The sequence below is a fragment of the Apis mellifera genome, linkage group LG4, assembly GCF_003254395.2.
Source record: "Apis mellifera strain DH4 linkage group LG4, Amel_HAv3.1, whole genome shotgun sequence".
NCBI classification, from domain to species: domain Eukaryota; kingdom Metazoa; phylum Arthropoda; class Insecta; order Hymenoptera; family Apidae; genus Apis; species Apis mellifera.
In genome coordinates this window covers 3276121-3298334 of record NC_037641.1, presented here as the reverse complement: position 1 = coordinate 3298334, position 22214 = coordinate 3276121, and the positions used below count along the sequence as shown (strand labels likewise).

The 22214-nt window shown below is 41.2% G+C and overlaps 2 protein-coding genes across 9 annotated transcripts in view; one reads left to right on the top strand and one right to left on the bottom strand.

The window, feature by feature from the left end:
- LOC100578989 overlaps positions 1 to 22214 on the bottom strand; it is a 52333-nt gene that overhangs the window by 17425 nt on the left and 12694 nt on the right. The window lies entirely within an intron of this gene.
- Positions 6205 to 22214, top strand: part of LOC726761 (paired box protein Pax-5) — a 142289-nt gene continuing 126279 nt past the window's right edge. For 7 of the 8 annotated variants that reach the window (XM_026440168.1, XM_026440173.1, XM_026440170.1 and 4 more), the window contains exon 1: positions 6207 to 7315. The gene's annotated coding sequence lies outside the window, so the exon portion shown is untranslated. Of the gene's footprint in view, positions 7316 to 22214 lie in introns of all 8 variants that reach the window. The other variant, XM_026440172.1, reaches the window with a different exon arrangement.

Genomic DNA, 22214 nt, shown 5'->3' with positions numbered 1-22214 from the left:
CGGCGGCTGCGTAATCCGGTGCCGAAATGAAACCGTTTTAACCGGCGCACCGTCGGAGCGAAACGAGCCCGTTTCTCTTATTTATACCTATTGTGAAAACCTTGTCGTTTCTTCTTTCGTCGATTGAATATTTGAAAAAAGTCTTCAAGTTTTCTTTCGTTCCTAAGTTCGAAAGTTCATAGTTGGATCGTGGATTTCATTCTCCTCGATTTTCCAATACGAACAATTTTTCTATTTATTTTTTCTCGAAAAAATAATTCTTTGAGCAGACGTTTCGATTATAAAAATTGTATTTTTCTATAGCAATATTTCTTTGTATTTCTCGAGGATTTTTCGATGCGCCTTAACTTTGTCGTATCTAATGGGTTTAAGGGTTAACGCGTTGCATGTTTTGCAACGTGTCACACCATTGTGCCGTGTGATCCGTCGGTAATCACAGTGGTTACCTCATATTCATTTTATTCATCGGCGAAATAGTTCTCTTTACCACAACTTATATAACGCAAGAGTAGAAACAATTAAAAGTATACCGGTATGCAAATAATATAATGCAATGCAATATTCTATTGTAAAATGAATTTAGAGTATCTATACTTTATAGTATTAAAAACGGGTGTGGCGATATTACATACTTGTTGAAAAGAACAATCTTATATTATAAACTTGTTGCGGCTTAGTTTAAAGATTAATTCAATATCCTATTTAACTGAAAGGAAGAATAAAAATGATTAAAAGAATAAAATAAGTGAAAGTGGTAAATGGTGAGAATCAGGCTTAATAAAAATTTGATTAAATTTCCTTTACCAGATTTTCTGGACACGCCGTGATAGTTATCTGGATAGTTCAATCAGATTCTACTCTTGTACTTGACACATTTTCTTCTTTTTTTTTTGCTACTTTCTCCAGGCTCGAACACGTCACAAAAAGAAGATAATGGAGTGCGATCGATTCAATCCTAATTCGCAGAAAATTGTTTCGTCTCGTTGCTCTAATCATCTGCTTGGCTCAATGATCTCGCAAGATATTTTCTTTTTGGACGCTTTCTACTTGTGTTTTATATTCGCAATATTGGAAAATATCTTTCGAAAATACGTAATATAAACGCATCTCTGATTATCGAAAAACAGAAAGGAGAGAAGATCAGTCGATTTTCTACGATAACTCTAAATTATTATCCTTCGTTAAATAAAAATTCTCTTTTATCTGAATTTTTGCTTTCAAACTAAACGACTTACATTTCGAAAGCCACAACTCTATTAATATCGAATTTCCTAATAATATTCAATTAAATTCTCTATCTGTCTGATTATCAACTCTGAACTATCGTCGCCCTGAAACATGTGTATAATTAACAAACAGGACTCGCAGATCCATGAATAAAGAGCACGAATTCATTACAGGCAAGAAAAAAAAAGGGGAGGAAGAAAAGATAGATAGAATAAAGCCAGAAAGACATTACCTACCCTTACGTCCGGCTGAAAGAAAGAACGAAAAAAAGAAAAAGAAAGAAAGAAAGAAAGAAAGAAAGGCACACCTGCTGGCGGCGCCACATTTGCTGACCTACGATTACCATCGACATTTGCTCGGGGAATCGTTTTCCCGGCCAGATATCGATCTAACCGGATCACTCTTGACCACGATCCATTTTCTGCTAATCTGCGAATCGAGAGACATTCAACACCGTTCCACAAGTCGTGAGCTTGGATTATAAGATATCCGCGTGGAAATGCTGCGATAAAATTTAATTTATTAGTTTATTCGATTAATTTTTATAAGAAATAATTTTGAAAGACTTGAATGGGGAGGATTCGATTAAGTTTAAGTTAAGGTTGGAGAGATTTTCGAGGATAAACGAATGATAAACGATCGTGATCTTCGTTTCCAATTGGTTCAAAGGAAGTTTTTCTTTCCTCCTCTACTTCTTATTTCGTGGATCACGTCCCCTTATCTGCGGTGGCAGCAACAAGTATCGACGACTTTTATCTCTATTCCGTGAGCGCTTCATTCACGCGGAGAGGCACGTGAATTGGCACGTTCAAGGGGCGAAACAACACGTCGCATCACCGACACATCAGCTCCCCCGTCTAATCTACCGTGCAGGTTTTATCTCGGTCGCAGGACCCCTCATTCCTCTCCTCAGGTGGCGATTCACGCGTTCAACGCGCCTCGCCCCGGGCGTTTATTTCGATCCTCCTGTCCGTATCCCCGCTACTTCCATCCGACCGATGGAATTATCCCCCGGCCGCGAATTATCCCCGTTGTTCCGATGCTTAATAGCCGCGTCCGACTGCCTAATTTGCTCGACGATGTGGATTCGATCCATTACCGGCCGTTCGACCAGATTTACGCTTTGCCGGGAATCGGATACCAGGTATGGTATCGATCAGATATCGCTTTATCCTTGGAATTAATTGTTCCATCTCTTAAATACTTGTTGAAATTCAATATTCATCATCTTCACGTAGATCGTATCCAAATTTGGATTTTGCGTACATACGTCTTATATTTTAGGAAAAAGAAAAGAGAGGAGCAAAGCAAAGATTAATTGGAATAATAATTTAAATAATTTAAACCTTTCCATCTCTTGAAATAAATATTTCCTTTTTCCTCGCAAATAACAAATTATTTTTTAAACTAAAGATTAAAGATTTTGAAAAATGAAAGATTAGAATTCCACGAATATATTTTCTAAACTTTAAATCCCGAAAGATTCTCGAATTACACTTTTAATCACTCAATATTCATCATCCTCACCTCGTAGATCGTATCCAAAAATATATGTATTTGGATGCGTACATACATCTTATATTTTAGAAAAAAGAAAAGAAACGGTGTCTCTTTAATTAAACGTATTTTAGACATTTTTGGAATAACGTATAAATGAATAAAGATTAAAGATTGTGAAAAATAAAAAAAGGCCAAATTACAATTCTATAAATGTAAACTCTTCTAAATCACAATTCTAAATCCCGAAAGATTCTCCAATTACACCTTTAAATACCTGTTTAAACTCAATATTCATCATTCTCGCTCACCTCGTGCGACTACTGATCGTATCCAAAGAAAAAAAAAAAAAGAAAGAAAAAAGAAAAAAGGAGACAAGGAAGGCCGTGGCTACCGGAGTTGAGAACAAGACGATGATCGCGACGAAAAGGGACGAAGAGGGCCCCGCCCCTCGGCCGGGCCCAACTCGTTACAAGGCGTCAGGTGTCGGGGACCGTTGACGCGGCCGTTACCTACCCCCGTAATAACGCATGCCGTTAATAAGAGCGGACGAGAAGGAAGGAGGAGGAGGAGGAAGGTGCGTGTCCTCGGAGGAGCCCTTCGTCTTCGCGTACCGGGCCATGTGCCTCACGTTCGCGAACGGTGAAGGGCGTTTAACGGTCGAACTCTGCCTCGATATATCGCACACCAGCTGATCCACGTGTTTCCTTCCCCCATCATATTTTTCGCCCCATGTGTTTCCCGCGCTTCCTATACACCCCCGGAACTATACTCGCCTCTTAATCTTCCCTCTCTTTTTCTTTCTCGAGGTGTTGAACTCATCCTATTGTATCATTTAGAGTATAGTAAGTATATTTTGTATAGAGATTTTTATTGCATTGGGTAGATCAGTTGATTCCGTTTCTCTTATTGAATCGATGTCGCAGATTGTTACTTATTTTTATATCTTTTAGTCGGCAAGTATTCAAATCTTTCTAATGGAACGAATTGCAATTTTGAAATTGGTTTTAATTATAACGCGTTATTAATCGCAATCTTCCCTTTCTTTTTCTTTCTGAAGGTGTTGAACTCATCCTATTGTATCATTTAGAGTATAGTAAGTATATTTTGTATAGAGATTTTTATTGTATTGGACAGTTAATTCTGTTTCTCTTGGATCGATGTTACAGATTGTTATTTTTATATCTTTTAATCGGCAAGTATTCAAATCTTTCTAATGGAACGAATTGCAATTTTGAAATTGGTTTTAATTATAACGCGTTATTAATCGCAATCTTCCCTCTCTTTTTCTTTCTCGAGGTGTTGAACTCATCCTTGTATCATTTAGAGTCAGTATATTTTGTGTAGAGATTTTTATTGCATTGGGCAGGTCCGTTAATTCTGTTTCTCTTATTGGATGTTACAGATTGTTACTTATTTTTATATCTTTTAGTCGACAAGAATTCAAATCTTTCTAATCGACGAACGAATTGTGAAATTGGTTTTAATTATAAAGCGTTATTAATCACACTCTTTCCTCTCTTTTTCTTTCTCGAACTTATCCTATTGTATCATTTAGAGTATAGAGATTTTTATTGCATTGGGCAATTAATTCTGTTTCTCTTGGATCGATGTTACACATTTTTATATCTTTTAGTCGGCAAGTATTCAAATCTTTCTAATGGAACGAATTGCAATTTTGAAATTGGTTTTAATTATAACGCGTTATTAATTATATAAAAATAAAGCAATTTCATCCCGTAACTAATCATTCCCATATTATAAATCATAATGCTCCAACTCCTCACGCATTATTCCTCAATCGTAGAATAAAAGGGATATCGAGGAGGATTAACAGATCGATCGTCCCGGATATTTATTCCTCTCGAGCTCGAGCTCGAGGAAAGAGGAGCGTTGCACCTTACACCGCCACCAGCAGGAACAGGTGCCACAGCTGTGTTTCAGCAAGTGCAACCGAGTGATAGAAACCGTGCCGCTATTAGAAACTGTTGCAGCCTGGCCGAAAGGGGTGCATAACTATCCGAGGTGTTGCGCTCTTACACATACATGTATACATATATATCTTTTTTTACAACGGGCGACCGTTGAACCAGCCGGACAGGATGCGTGCAGCTCGACATTTCATCTGGTACATGCATTTAATATTCCACGATAGCCTGGTTGCCATCGAGTTTCGGGGGTAAAACGAGGCCAATGTTTCCTTGAATTTCGAGTTAATTGCACCCGAGGTAACGCGTCGATAATAGACGTTTACTTTGCGATCCTCGTTGTAGATTAATTGCATATGGACTCGTCAATTATTCCAATTACTTTTATATACAACTATATATATATAGCACAGGATTTTATTATTTTTCCCTTCATCCGCTGCATCATTTATCGACGAGAAATTGAAAAATCGTATATACTTCAACCGATGGAGCGGAGGAATAGGCGGAAGGATATCGTGGGGATATCGCGTTTCCGCAATCGAAACTGCTGCCGGCCACCATATCCTCTCGATGGCGTAGAAATTTATACAAAAATTCAATGGCCTTCCGTTCGATCCACGTTTCACACGCCCACGCTTAAGCAGCAATGGGCGAGCGCTTGTTGATTTATAAGCGGCGAATATATAAATAACGAGGAACACGGCGACTTTGCCCAAACTCCAATTTAACCGAGAGAAGGGAGGGAAGTTTCGTTCTGTGCACCGAGCGTGGTTCCGCTTGGTTCCGCCCATAACGGTGCGAACTCCGGGCGAGGAGAAATTTTTGGGATGTACTCCTCTTTCTCTTCTCTTATACAAATTTTACCAAGAGTTTTACCAAAACAGTCAAAGAATCAGGATTTTTCCAACAAGATTCAAACAGTATCGACTCTGTTTCCATCGATCTTCCGCAACAACCTTCATCACCAATAAATATTCCAAATCATCGAACTCGCAACCCTATCGAATCCCATCTCGTCAAGAGCCATTCTTCGATCGTATCACTCGTCGAGAGAGAGAGAGCACGCGTCTCTCCACAAAACGGTGTTGTGTGGGGGCGTCGTGGTTACGAGCGAGTCCACCAAAGGAGGACTTCAAGAAAGTTGCAAGAGAGGGGCCTCCGTTTTCATCATTACCTCCCTCTCCTCCACCCTCCTCCAACGATTATATATATATATATATATATATACACGTATCTCTCTCTCTTTTCCTCTTCTCCGATCTCCACTCCCTTCCCCCCGCGGGCTCTCACTCCGCCGTCGGCCCACTGATACCGCGGTGAGGTCGCGGGTAGAAGGGGGAGGCAGGAGAGACAGGTAAAGCCTCGGTGCTACACGTTCGAGGCTTTACGCGGACGAAGCCAGCCGGTCGAGGAGAGAGAGAGAGAGAGAGAGCGCTAGAAAGAAGAGGGAGAGGGAGAGGGAGAGATAGAGAGGCAGGAGAGCAGGCAGCGTCCAGGTGGAGGGAGGCCGACGCGAAGCGGAGGTGAAGCGCGACCGGCCCTCTCTACTCCAGGGGCCCAGGCTAGTCCAGTCCGGGACAGCACGCCTCCTGCTGCACGCTCCACGAGGTAGAACGGCGAACTTAGACACGAGCACGTAGGACGTATTAAGCGCGGGACGATCCTGCGATACAACAACAACAACAACCTGGCTGGCTGATCCTTCCAAGAGGATACACCGATAACACAGGGACGTCGCCCTTCCCGTGGAGAGAGAGAGAGAGAGAGACGCCCTCTCCTGGGATCGATCCTTGGCCTTGGTCGATTTCACTCCCCTCCCCACCCGGTCAAAATCATCCCAGGATCAGAGAAGGAAAGGGGATTTCGTTCCGGCGCGACAATGCGTCGCGAGACCAACGTTTTCTCTCCCCCCGACGAAGAGAAGAGAATTTTCCCGGATCCAGTTTGATCTGATCGATCGAGGATCGTAAAAGATAAAGGGAATCGAATCCCCGTGGATTTTCAACGACGAGAAACGGCGGCCGCTTCGAGCCACCGCCCCTCCACCCTCCACCCTCCCCCGCCTCGCCATCACACGCGTCGAGAGCCACGCGATCACCACCCGGCCGCCCGGACCAGCGATCCGGAAGGTTTCGCGCGACGACGGTGGCCAACGAGCCGGCCACTCTTAACGAACACCTGATCCACGGTGATTGAACACAACTCTTCCACGCCACCAAGCCTCCAATCTCTTCTTTCTTTCGCCCTTTCGTGAATGATATTATCGTGAGTATCGGTGAGTATCGTCGTGATGCGTGGAATCTTCTCGTTCGACGATTTCGTTGCTCGATTCGAGGGCACGGATCGAGCTCGGTGAGGATTTTTCGGAGGAAACAGCGAGGTTTTTCACCAACGATTTTATCGAAGAGAAGGGAAAGAGAAGTGGAGAGAAGTAAGAAATCTTGCGATCAGATTTTGTTGCTGTGAAAGAGAAATTTCTGTGCGACGGGTATGACGGACTCCGATTGTGAACGGTGCGACGGGCCCCGCGAACGGTGAAAAGTGTTTTGAACGCCTGTGTTCAGTGAAATATCCAGAGACATCAACGCGCGGCGAGGAAGGTGGCCGAGGGATAAACGGGCGGAACGCGAGATCACGACGACGAAGGGATTCGAATTCGGGTGAGTTTCTCCCTTTCTTTATTCATTTAACTTCCTTTTTCTGAGAGAAACAGCAGAGGCTTGTTAAAAGAATCATTAAAAATTTGTTTTTTGCCAATAAAATCTTCGATCTCGTACAAGAGAACAAAATTGATATACAAGATCTTTAGAAAGTGCGTTGATCTATTACAAAGGGGGGATCGTGATTCGATTCGACGAGTGTTTACAATGAATTGGAGAGAAATAAATGATCATCATAACGCTAAAAAAGATTCTAAGATCGAGATATATTTGCGTAAGACGGAATGGGGCAATGATAGTATCGCATGCACGCAATAATTGACACGCGTAAATCCGCGCACGCAGCCAGCTATGTGTTTACATTCGCCAATTATAGGCAACTGTTCGCCTACGTAATAATGATAGATCTCCTCGTCGCGGTTAACGACTGACGAACAGGACGAGTAGGAAATGATTTTCGAAAGATGGGGGGACGTTTCGCGATCGACGAAAATTTTATGACGAAAGTTAGAGAAGAAGGAAAGAAAGTGGTTATAAAAATTAATTTTCCAACGTTCACCATCCTCCGTAATAATAATTACGCAACTGTTCCGTTCGAGGCAATAATTAATTCGAGGATACGAGAATCCTTGGTTCAAAAACTCGAGGTTAAGAATCTTTTTTTCCTTTTTTTCGCTTAATCTTGAAACGTGGAATGGGTGTATAAATTTTCACGCGTCACCACTGAATCACCCGGAGCGAGCTTATCTCTCAACAGTGGAATATTCAGTGAGGAAATAAGTTTCGAGAACTGCTTCGTTGGCCACGTTCCTTTTTTTTTTTTTTTTTTTTTCATTATGGTAGAAATTTTGAGATCGAGGATCGTAATAAAAGCTCCGAGATTACACAAAGAGTTTTATTATAAGAGTTGGAATAAGTGAAACATACGCTCGTATTTTTTTGATCAATTTCTTCCAATTCGTATTATCGACTTCACTTTATACTGCAATTTCTAATTAATTAATCCATCAACGAGTTAAAATTTAGATTTCTAGTGGATATTTTTATAATTTTAATTGATATAGCGTCAAAATTTTCTCTCTAATTATGAAACAAAAATTGTAATCGGATTGTAAATATGATTTTTCCCTTTGACGATATATCAGGATCGATATTCGTGTGATTCTAAAAGGATAATGCAATAATTAATACATCTCTGCATCAGACGAACACACTGTTATAAAATTAATTTTCAAACTGTTTCGTATACTTCAAATTGCTCCCCATTTTATTAATTTATTCTTCGACTCTAATAGAATTCAGTCTATCAATGATACAAAATCAACAATTATTTCCAATTATTCTCATCTATTAACTGTTCAAGAATATCATAAATATCGTTCCTTCATCTTTAATTCATCCTTAGTGCTCGATTCAATAAGATTCAAACGATTATTAAATCGATCAAAAGTAGATCGAATCAATGTCTCAATATATTCTCCACAATCCTCTTGAGATTATTATCGAAATTGTCTGCCATGTGTATAGATAACGATATGTAGATAACGATCTTTCGGTTTCCTCCAACCGATATCCCAATTATCCTCGAAGAAATTCGTTTCTAATCGCGGGCGAGGGGCATCTGCCCCTTTTTCCACCCTTGCGCTTTCCAAGACAACTGCCATCTTGGGGTCGACGAGGCAGTTGTTGCGTCAGGTGGCGGTCGTTAAAGAAGTCGAGGGAACAAGGGTTGACAGACGATAGGGTTCCTTCCTAGGTGCTTCCGTTAAAATTGATAACAGCCATTATGGGAAACGATTAAAGTGATTAAAGTTCGCTACGGGGGATGATCGATGCTGCCTTCCTCGCTGTTGCGTCGAAACTGTCTGACTACATCACAATTTTTTTCTTCTTTATGTAAATTTTTCTATGAAATTAACAGCAGGATGCACGAAGAAAATTTTATATATCGAAAAGAATATCTCTCATTGATCTCTTCGTCAAAGGATAACGTTTCAATCTGAGTACAAAGTTTATAGATTGAATTTGTCGATAAATAAAGTTATATATAACAAGCAATAATGATTTAATTATAATCGAAACATCTTCTTGAATCTCTGTTTACAAAGTTTGCAGCAGATTCACGATCTTGAGATAAGCTCGACCAAAAAGATTTTATTTAAACATCTTCATCAAGGATATAATGTTTGAGGATGTACAAAGTAGTTTGCAGATTGAATTGCTCGATTATTCACGAGCTCTTTATGAAATCTATCCAGCTTCTCTCTTCGAAACTGTTGTAACGATCTTATCGAACGAATTTCTCATTATTTTAGAATTTTTCGTTTCTATAAAATGATTCGTCTCGTTGTCCATTTTCTTTCTTTGAAACTTGCGTGATGTTTTTTTTTAATCTAAGAAGATTTGTTCGTATCGTGAATTTCGAGTGAAAGAATCGTGGCTGTATTTTATTCTTCTTAATTATAATTTAATTTTATACTTGTTTTATTTTTGCGATATATTTACTTTGAAATATATGTATCAAAGAAAATGAGAAATTCAAATTCAACCATTAATTAAACCATTCGCTCAATGGAAACTCTAGAAACTTAAGGAAGAAAAGATCCCAAGTATATACAAAATCTCACAGCTTTTTGCTTTCACCTTTTACGAGAGGAAAAATTGATATGTCACAGAATATCAAATCGTCAACATTTTCAATAACGAATCGAGACTGAAAGAGAGAGAGAAGCTTCAAAAAAAGAACACCACAGCTTTTTACGCCACACTTTCCATCCGTTTCCCATCCAATAAGTGAAAAATCGAAGCTTGGAAATTTTCGGATTATTCCGTTTGCCTCGGCCGGACTCAAACGTGTAATAAATAATGGCCGTCAGCACGGCGATGCGCGGCAAATGCCCGATGGAAACTCGAACCAATCACAAACAGGCAAACGTTCGCCTCGGCTCGAAGACCATTATCCCAGCTGGACATCCGAGTATAATTTTTGTACTGTCATTTCGCATCCAACTATACAATTCCTCTCGTTCCACGGCCGCGACACCTCGCAATCCGTCAAACTGCCCTCGTAATCGATCGATCGATCCACGGGTCGCACCTGTTTATCCCTCCCGATCGTGTAATTAGATTTCGCAATGATCTCTTTTCTCTCGTCCATCCACAAATACAGATCACAGAAGAGGATTAGAAAAAGTGAGATCTCCAACTTTCCATCTGTTCGAAATGTAGTTGGTTGATAAGAAGGAACGATTTGTGAACGGAGATTCTCTCGAAAGATTGCTCTCTTATTAATGCGATACACGTGCTTGATGTATTCTCTTTGTCGTAATACATATAAGAATGGATAGATTAGAACAGTAAATGTATGATGAGCTGAAACAATAAATCCTAAAAATTCCCAATATTCCAAAAATTTCTTCTTTTCCTCTTTCATTTATTACAATATGTGAGATTAAACCAAATCCAGTAAGTGTTGATATAAAATTGGGTCTCCTTCTATTGAGCCAAGAAATGATGTATTAAAGTTAAAGTTAAATAAGTATTGTAACAGCTAATAATGACATAATTAATAGGATTGCTGTAATAAATACTGATCATGGGAACAGAGAGGAAAACGGTGCTTTCTAATTTATTAACAAAGAAACCATTAATCGTTTCCCCAGAACGAGAAAAAGAAAAGAAGTTTAACAAATAAAATTGGAATCAGGGGATAATCGATGGCTAGTTGTTCGATGGACACTCGAGATATCGTCGTTGAAAGTTTTAATGGCACGGTTCTCGTTTCCCCCGTCTCTCGATCGTTATTAGAAAATTTACGCGCGTCTCGCCCGCTTAACGATCCCTCCTCGCGAGAAAAGAGAGAGAGAGAGAATCTCTTCCTGAAATGCTCGCAGACGAGAAATTACGTTGGAACGTGGTATTACGCAGCTATTACGTGTCATGCAGGCCGAACGAGGAATGCGACGATGCCTTCCAACCGCGTTGCAAGGAAAGCTTGGACCGATCTCTCTAATCCGAGCCTCCAAGACTCATTGATTGGTCGCAAGGATTGATATTATACCACGCGATATCGTGCGACGGCCGCCATCGCTCTCCTCGATTTCCCTCTCGTTCCCTTTATATCTAAAGGGCCGAGATCCAAGATTGCACAGAGAGATCGCTCGAGTTTATGGATCCTTCCTTTATCCGCGTTTAAATTGTTTCCATCCATTTGGAAATCTTCTGCAGAGGATACGAACAATATATATATATATTCATCGCTCTTAATCATCAATCAGTCACGATAAGGAAGGAATGGTGGCGGCCGTGTCAAGGATGCTGCGCGGGTGCCCCTCCTCTCTCATCTTATTTCCGTTTATTAGCCGGCCAGGCCAGGCCAGGCTAGGCCAGTTATCCGCCTGGTTAATTGCGCGCGCGGTTTATACAGTTAACCGCGCGCGCTTTCCCCCCCATGTGGCGCACACCCGGACTCTACCGGGCCGAGAGCGTCCCCACAGGTAGCTCGAATCTATTTATAGTCGCCGCTGCAACGATCCAATGTTTCCTTCTGGATCACGGTCTCCTCCCAAGCTCTCTCTTCCTTCGGTTCTTCCTTGACTAAATTTTCCAGTCTATCGTCTTCTCACGTGCTATCTTTCGATAATAATATTATTCATTACGAATTGAAGAAACGCCACCCAGATATCGTGTCACGAGAATTCCTTCGAGGCGGATTCCCAATTAATTAATCGGCCGATAGAACGCCAACTCGCGGTGTTATCGTGATCGCATCGAGGGGGGGAGAAAAAATCGGTGGAAAGTGAATAACCATTCCTTCCAGCAAACGGTCCGGCTTTATCTCTGCTCTCCGGCGTAAGCGGCGGCCGAGCCACACCTGGCCCCCGATCCTATATATATATATATATATATATCTATTCCACTTGCAACTACTCCTCGACTATTCACCCAAGTCTCGCCAGTCCTCCTCTATCTGCTCGCCAGCCAGCCAGCTACTCCCGATAGCTAATCCCATCGCGCCAGATGGATTTACCGCGGCCCGCAATCGCTTCTACGCGCCTTTAAATTACTCCTCCTCTCGTTAACCTTCCAAGATAGTCTCCAGAGTTATATCTTCCACGAACGGATCCCTCCCGATGTTTCGCCGTTCTCCAGGCGACAATGTTTATCGTCAAAGGTGTGGAAAGATTTTAGAGAAGCTTGGTAGTTTGAGTACACTATTTAAAAGTTTCCAAAACTTCCGTCTTCCGTTTCGAAGATCGGAAAGATCGTTTTCACAGTCGGCGTTCCGCTCGTTTTGCTCAACGTCTAATTAGACGTTGGGCCGTTTCTTACGCATCTCTAGCTGTTTGCCCAGACGGCTTTTTCTGGCCGGGGAACACGCGTTTCCACCGGAATTACCGTTCTTGCCGTCCCAACAGCGAGATAAATGCCGCTTGATGGACGAATCATGAGGTTTTAATGGCACCCCGCCGGTCATTCGGATCGCCGCCTGGTTATTGCTCGGGAACTTCATTCGTTTGCATCGAATTTTCGACGAGAATCGACCATCAAATTCATCGAATTAGAAAATAGATGGAAAAGAGAGCCGATTTGTAAATTGTTATTCGGGGAGAGGTTGTAGGATAACTTTGTAAAGGGACGAGGGAACATATACGTGCTCGCAATCCGTTCGGTCGCGAATTAGAAATTAGCTGTCGCGCATTTGCATACCGCGCAGGTGGCCGCTCCAAGCAAGACCGGTCAACTGTTTTCAGGGTGAAACGAGTTTCCGCCGCGGAAAAAACGCCCCGCTTTGCTCTATTCGAAACCGGTGCAATAAAGATTCATGATCTATAACTTCGGCGGATTGGCGAAAAGGATCGTCCAAGCGAACCACCTGTCGCGCTCTCCCTCCTTTCGTGCGCGGGAAAAATCGGAACGATTCGAGAATTTTTTTTGAATAAACGAACAAATTGTGTTGTGATCGGCCGATTGGAAAAAACTGCGAGGATTTAGTGCCCGTGATAACGCGGCCTGGATTTACGACTTTGGAAGATTTGAAAGTTGTTTTATCCCAACGTGTGTTCATTCGATATACGAATGATTTGTTATCTCGTTCAATTTCAATCGCGGGAAAAATTCAACGCGAAAAGTAACGCGATTTATTATATTCGACGAATAATCTTACGTTTCCTCTACATCCCAATAGAAAATTAATTCCAAGATCTGCCCTCTGCTCGACAACTGAACACCCCATTTTGCTGGCTCGTGACAACCACCAAGGAGTACCTTTTTCCTTCCGCGGTGAGCCAGCGTTGGATGCCTCGAACCTGTTCTCGGGGAGGCCCACACATCAGTCGGATGTAGTCATCTGTATCAATCAGAGAGAGAGACTTATACGCACACTTTCTTTCGCTCTTCACGCACGCACACCTCGAATCCCACTTACCTCCAATCAGGCTCGATTGCATCGGACAAGTGGAATAATTATTGCCCGGCGTCCTGTGTTATTGAATTATTGGCAACGCATAAGCGTGCACGAGCCTTCGTAAATAAACCAACCCCGGATTTCTTCCCTCCTCTTCCCCCGCGACGATAAATAAATCGAAGGAGGCGACGATCCATTTCGTTGGAAAGTTAATATATCGTATCGATTTATGGAAAACTGATCTCTGCAAAGTATTCTTCTGACGATCGATGATAATTTTCAAATTTTCGATAATTCTCGAGCAGAGAGAATTGAAAAGTATTATTATTATTTCATCCGGAAACTGCATTCGAATCTATTTAATTGACTTATCGATCGGGTAATGAAACAACAGTTAATCGGGAGAGGGGAGGGTAACGATACGATCGCGCAACGAAACGGCGATTATAAATCTGCCACCAATTTCTCGCGGATTTAATTAGACACGGCTCATTGAGTGGTCTACTTGAGGGGGGATTCTTGTTGTCGATACACGTTGTGGATACAGGTGGCGGTGTTCTCTCTCGCGAAAGTTTCAGTTTCTTCGGCGTGTAAAGGGTAAAATATCGGCGGATATTATTTGCAAGCACTGTTGTACGTTGCGAGCACCACGGCCAATTGAATCTCGTAAATCACTCTCGGGCAGACGTTATGAAAGCGAGGATGACTTAATGCGCTGTTACGGTAATGAGAGGCGAGAGAGACGGTGTTCTCGTGCCGCTAACCAGCTAGCTCTTCGACGATAGCGCCTCTTTTGTCTACTGTCTTTTGGGGGAGAGGCGATCAGAGATTTTTGACCATCTTTTACGTAATCGATGGATATTGTTCCCTTTTCTTTTTATATGATTTAATATTTGTTTTATTCGAATTATTATATTTCACGCTCGTTTCCCGATACAACAGGGGTTTTTTTTTTCACAAAGTTGATAAGTAAGCATTGAATATTAAAATCATCGGTAAAAATAGAAAACGAGCTCGCTTTATATTCACGTACATCTCGTTATGTTAATAAATTTACATAATTAATAAAAAAGAAATCGAGAAACGAGTGTTTAATCAAACGAAAATACCTCTCTTCTTTTTAAAAGTAATACAAAGTATCGATTAGAAATTAATTGAAAATTCCTTCTTTTCGAAATATTTCCTTTTCAACGTTGAAAACAATTTTCCAAATTTATACTTTTACAAGAAATACATAGCACATTTTACTCTCCAGTTTCAAACTCTATAAAACACTGGAGACTCAGTTGAGATAATTCAATGATTCTGTATCACAAAATTCTCGTATGACCTCTTTCAAAAAGGCGCACATATCCGAGTATTCGATTTGAGGCCAGTTTACAACGTATTCCTTAAAGATCGCAAAAGGGTGTCCAGTTATCCCGTTTGAATCGCGCGCCACTCGATAATGAACACGTCTCCTATCCACGCGTTCAAGTCACCGAGAACGAGGCTGCGTCCATGTTCATTGCGACTTTACATTCCATTTATTAGACGTTCTTTCCATCGTGAATTTAATCGGGTTAAAAGTTGAGAAGTATCTTCGATTCATTTTTTATAAAATTTCACGAGTCCCAAGTAGCACTTTATCGATGATAAATTTTTCTATGAAACGAATAAATCCACGGAATTACGATCACGATAATAAATAATATATTTTATCTCTTCCATCCATCTTCAAACAGCAAATTCTCCGAGATTTATATTTGGAAAACAACGCCATTTTTCACCATTTTTATTTAAAATATTCCCTCGCACAGTGGAGGGAGCTTGGCGAGGCGGCGCGTTTCGAGAAAGTGTTACGGCGCGGTTTGCACGACCTTGGCACGGCGCGGAGACGCGCGTCGGAACGTTTCGCAAATTGCCGGAAATTTCCGTGGGAAACTGCGTATTCCGTGGCTGAGAGTGGCGACGAGCCGGTGTAACGAGCGCATGCAGACTAGGCGTATCCTCCGACATGGCCCCGCACTTAGCCAACGTTTTTCTTCTTCGCTCTTTTCTCTCATAATCCATTCCCCTCGAAAATCCTCTCCTTAAAACTAAATCAAACTTTGAATTTTCGTCCCAAATATTACTCTTCTCAAAATCAAACTCACTTCGAAATAAATTTTTTTCGCACGAAACAGAAAGGGAGCTGGTTCAAATCACCCTCAGATTTCAACCGACCTACGAAGAGAGAAAGAAAGGGAGTAAAGGAAGGGCAAAGTAATTACTGTGCGAGAGGAAGTGACAATTTACATTCCTGGTCGCGCGCCCCGAAACCCCTATTTGTAGGCTGGCGTGGCAGGTGTATCGTTTCACCCCCATAAATGACCGGATATTTTCCGTGTCGGTACGTGCGTCGCCATAGGAAACGGTCACGAATTAGTGCGGTGTGTAATGGCACAGCTCGTGCAACAACGACAAGTGCAACTACTCGACTCGGGGTATCAGGTGCATGCATGCGCCATTGGAGGAATAAGTACGTTGAACGCGGCCGTTAGAGGATCGACCGTGACCACGTCATCGTTCCCTCTCTCTCACCGTTCTTCTGCTTCTTATGCAAATGAAACGAAATAGGGCGGATTCCTCGAAGAAAGAGAGAGAATTTTCTCCCCCCAAATAATAAACACGTATAATATTCACGAGTTCTCGCAATCCTCCTCCTTCGGAAGAGGAAAAAAAAGAGGCGCGGGAGGAAAGGAAAGCGAGCGTGTATCAGGTGCGGGGCGTAGGATAGGTGAACGTTCCGCACACGTGAATGAGGCCTGCACTCTGGAAACGTGTACAACGATCGGTCGAACGTCGATCGGGTATCGCGCGGCATGCAAGGAGGCGGGTCAAGATTTATCTAGCAAATAACCTCCTGTTGCTCGCACGTACCGTGCGCGGCAAAAGTTTCTCCACGTTCCCTTCCTTCCCCTCCTAGATCGAGTAGAAATTTCAAACTTTTTCCTTTCGTCCTTTCGAAATTCTATCGTCCCTCGTTCGAGCTTGTATTAATATCGAATACCGTTTCGATTATGTCATATATATATGGAACGTGTAACTATTTCACGGCACGCAAGAAGAGCAAACAATCGATAAAAGCGGATTACCTATTTACTGCAGGATTGTAAAACCTGACTCGGTTTCCCGCGATTTTCTAGAACGGGCAATAACTCGAGCAATAACTCGCGTCCGCTTCAACACGTTTTCTAACGTTCCAACCGAACGAAAGTGCAAGTAAGAGCCGCGCAATTAAACGAATCCCAGAAGAAGAATCCCTCCGTTGCGCGTGCTGCTATATTTATATGCGCGTGGGAACTGAAATGGAGGGGGGGCGACAGCTTGTTGTCTTCTTTCTTTCTTTTTTAATTACCATTCAATTGGAAACGGTAACAATCTTTTTCAACCCCTTTTCACAAATTTTTTCCATGAATATTCACAAACTAAAGCACACAGATGGTTGATTTTCGATGCATTAATATTTAATATAATGTAAATGGAAATAAGTTGTGAAAATGTTTGTCGTAAGGGTTGGTGTGAAACACTGTCGTTGAAAAAATTCTCACGGACGAAAGGTTGACGGATTAATTGGAGGAGCGATAAAAAGGCGCTCGAATGAAAGGGAATGACTCCTCGATTATTCGATCTCGATTCTCGATCGTCTCGAGAGAGAGAGAGAGAGAGAGGTTTGACAAGGGAGAGTAAACGGTGTTATATTAATTAAGATCCTTTGTCCGTTTGATTTTCTTTTACATTCGATTATAATCGACGACGAGAGGAATTTTAATCTTCAAACTGTAATTAAAATCTGGATTGGAACTCTTATAAACTGTTGTAAAGATAGACTCGATTCCCTTAAAAGAGAGAGAATCATCTCTCCAATTTCCTCGAAATCACAATTAAAACTCCAATTAACTTTATTTCCCGAGAGGTGGATTCTCGCTTAATTAACGCGCTTTAAAAATCTTCCTTGCAAATCGTTATCATTGCGAATCAAACGATTATTAAGATTTCTATGATTCGTTTCGCGCACGGGCGATCCTTTTTCCCCCCCCCACCTCGGAGAATGCAGCATTTTCTCGAGACGGGCGTAACGAGCCACCGAGTCTTAACAAGGTTGAGAGGAAATTTAGTGCTCGCAACACGGCCGTGCATGCAAACTATGTGTTGGCGAGCCTCGGCCACGGTTACCATCATTAGAAGGCAACTCGTTTTGCAACTCGTCGCGCTTATTTTTTACCTCCCTCCTCCCTCCTTCCCTCAAGTGTTTCCCAAGTGTCTTTGGATCGTCTTTCTTTTCGATCGGCAAACTTTACATCTTTTCTTAAAATAACGTTATTCTATTGCAATTAAAACTAATTTTCACATTTCATAAAAAGGATTCTCGAACAATTCTTCTTTCCCTAAAGACTTGTATATATACACAGAATTGTCGTTCGAGTGAAAAAGGCGAGATAAAGGGAAGGAAGCTGGGCAAGACAAGTTATGGGGAAAGGAAGATATTTCCCTCTAGTTAGATTTCTCTAACCAAGTATGCCGCAGTGAGAGGGAAGTTAAAACCGGCATTGGGGTTGTATATCTCCTCTCCGAGATTCTGTAGCGCTGTTAACGAGGTGCCGCGAGTTTAGCGCCCGTGGCACGCACCATTGCCTCAAACGGCCCCCTATATAACCCGACGCTTGTTTAACAATCATTATTTGCGAGATACACACCGGCACACCCGGGTATCGGCGACAGATCAGATCCAATCTCTTTGCGGCCCGACTCGACCCGTATTGTGTTCACACACGTCGAAAAGAAAACCTTCTTTGCACCCCCTCTTTCACTTTCGGAGCAAGGTATAATGCAACAGGGCTCTCTCTCTTCGGTATCTTTCTATAAAGGATAAAGGGTAATTTCGAACGAGCGATTCTCAAAGGAGCGTGCGTTTTCTCTTTTTGGTCGAAGGAATACTCCTAATTATCGCCATTACTTTCCTCGTACAATTTCGCGTAATAACGTTGGAAGAATTATCCGCGTCGCGCGTTTCCGTGAAAACGCGTTCGGGAAGGTCTCGCCGTTTATCCGCCCGACCTTCGCCCGTTATCGTCGTTCCATTGGCCGGACGATCGTTGACCGATTTTCTCCCCAATTACGTCGTGACGAAGACCGGATGTCGGAGTGGGAGAGAAGAGGAAAGGAAAGGAAAGGAAAGGAGAGAAGGAAGGTTTTCGACGTCCGTTCGGCGCATCCGGCGCGGGGGACCCGTGATGCAATCGAGAGCGAAAGGGAAAGGCGAACGATTCACGATTGAATTTGACTCCTCCCCTTGGAAAAATTTAATCAGTGTTTAATATATAAAAAAAATCGTGGAAAGTTGTTAAATTTTCAGTAGAAAAGAAGAGAAGAATGTTCGACGAATATTAAAGTATAATTTTTGGAAAAATTTCTCGAAGGAATCTATTTCGGAAGGGAATTCGTTTATCGACTCGAGCCGAGTTCTGAAGCTTCGAAAAAGAGCGGCGAAAAAACGATAAAAACCTTGTCGACTTCCTGTGCCACCCGCCTTCGAGCAAGGTCTCGTCTTATTACGTGTCAGATACTCGTATCTCACCGACTAATCGACCCGCCAAGGCCAACCTCGAAACGTTCCTCTTCCCTAATAATAATAAACTAACTAAGAAAAAAATTTCGAATAATATCAAATAAAAAAGAGAAGATCGTTAATAACCATAATAACCTGCTCTTGTCGTACAGTCGTACGGTTAACAGTCGCTTTGCCTCCACTAATTACAACGATCCTTACCCATTACCCATTGCTAATAATTGATCGTAAATCGTGTTACGCGGTGATAACGACTCTCACGAACAGGAATTTCTTTTCTCTTCGATTAACTCGATCACGAAAGTTTCTCCTCCCCCTTTTAATTCGCAAGATTTTTTTCATCCCTGGAACCAAGTCTAATCTCGCGGAGGATGACGGGGGGAGGGGGAGGCCATCTTGGATCCCGTTGGAAACGCGCGACGAGTGCACGCGACCGCGCGAGCGTAATGGAATAGTAATTGGCCGCGGGACGAACGGTAATCGCGGGGAGCAACAGCCGGCCGTATTGTCAGGAAGAGACGAGACGAGATCCCCTGTATCGATGGCCGCCGCAACTCTTCCTGGTATCGGGGACCGCCGCGGGCGAGCCGATACGTTTAACGCTTACGTACGTACGCGGAGCGGATCGAGCGGCGTGGCCGATCATTCGCGCGCACGTGTGCGCGCGTGTGTGTGTGCAACCATTTCACACGCGCGCATCAACGTTACGCTCTGCACACGTGTGTGTTAACGTACGAGCGGAATGTTCTTCGGTACACGTGTACTCAAATATGTATGTACGTATGTATATGTATGTACGTATGTATGTATGCAAGATAAATGGAGAAGAATGGAGGGTGTTCGTTAGGCTTGATAAATGGAATGGAAGATTTTCGATTATTGGGTAATTTAATATGTAATGCTTCTTCTTTCCAACGGGAAATTCAGATGAAGGAAATATCGCGGAAGGGAAATTTTTAAAGCTCTTATTTTCTTTTTTAAAATTAGTTTTATGGAGGGGAAATTTTTGAAGCTCTTGTTGCTTTTTTAAAATTAGTTTTATGGAAGAGAAATTTTTAAAGCTCTTGTTTCTTTTTTAAAACTAGTTTTATAGAAAGGAAATTTTGTAATGAATTTCTTTTCGAATTGTAATATATAATGGTTTTTCTTTCCAAGGGGAAATTCAACGAAAGAAATATCACGAAAAGAAAATTTTTAAAGCTCTTCTTTCTTTTTTGAAAATAGTTTTATAGAAAGGAAATTTTAAGACAATCGAGAGAGAGGGGAATAAAAATTTTGTATTCCTTTTGTAATGAATTTCTTTTCGAATTGTTATATATAATGGTTTTTCTTTCCAAGGGGAAATTTAGAAGAAAGAAATATCACAAAAAGAAAATTTTTAAAGCTCTTCTTTCTTTTTTGAAAATAGTTTTAGAAGGGAAATTTTGTAATGAATTTCTTTTCGAATTGTAATATGTAATGGTTTGTCTTTCCAAAGGGAAATTCAACGAAAGAAATATCACGAAAAGAAAATTTTTAGAGCTCTTGTTTCTTTTTTAAAACTAGTTTTATAGAAAGGAAATTTTAAGACAATCGAAAGAGAGAATAAAAATTTTGTATTCCTTTTATAATGAATTTCTTTTCGAATTGTAATATATAATATATTTTTCTTTCCAAGAAGAAATTCAACGAAAGAAATACCACAAAAAGAAAATTTTAAGACAATCGAGAAAGGGGGATAAAAATTTTGTAATGAATTTCTTTTCGAATTGTAACAGTTTTTCTTTCCAAGAGGAAATTCAACGAAAAGAAAATTTTTAAAACTCTTGTTTCTTTTTTAAAAATAATTTTATAAAAGAGAAATATTAAGACTATCGAAAGAGAGAAGGGAATAAAAATTTTGTATTCCTTTTAATGAATTTCTTTTTGAATTGTAATATGTAATAGTTTTTAAGGGAAATTTTTAAAGCTCTTGTTTTTTTTTTAAAATTACTTTTATAGAAGGGAAATTTTAAGACAATCGAGAGAGAGAGAGGATAAAAATTTCGTAATGAATTTCTTTTCGAATTACATCCCTCCCTTTTCGCTATAATTCATCCGCATCCAATATTCGAGAACCGATTACCCTCTTATAATTACAGAGGAGTAATCACGAGCGAAAAGAGCGTATCGAGTTGTTAATAGCATCATCGATTGATGGATTTAAAACGGGTAAATAATAAGAAATAAAATTTTATCGTTTTCCTACTCCGGTGGTAGGTTATGATTCCAGGTTATGATCGATCACGGTTAAATTATTTTCCTCGCCGTTTTCCATGAAATGAAATTTTGTTTGCCATGCGATAAATCATTATCCGACCCCACAATCCCACACAAACATATATTCACCAATATACACACCAGTTTCTGCTTAATCATCCAAGTCGACGTACTTTATATACACACTGGATATACTCTGTTTAACCGATGTTAAAGCCTTCATTCGTGATACACAAAAAAAAAATTGGAGAAAAGAATAATTATAGAGAAAGAAAAAAACACATTGTCCAATTATTTGTATATTTGTGTAATAATCAGGATACGTAGCTTCGTTTATTAACCTGGCTAGGAACGAACGAATTGATTCTTGTAATGGGGCGGGATCGATGAATCTCGAACGAGGCGCACAAACGACCGCGTCGTCGTGTCGTCGAATTAAGATATCGATCTAGCTCGGGAATCGAGGCTCCGGATTGGGGAATCGGCTTGAGCAACCTGCTCAAGGAGCTATATTATCGTCGTATAAAATCGTCCCTGTACGTCTTTTTGCCGAGGCGCACGTGTTCATTACGCGTGGAAAAGTTACGGCCACTACTCGTCTTGCGTGTGTGTGTGTGCATGCTCCGTTTTAGTCGATTAGAGAGGGATGGAGGGGGTACGAAATA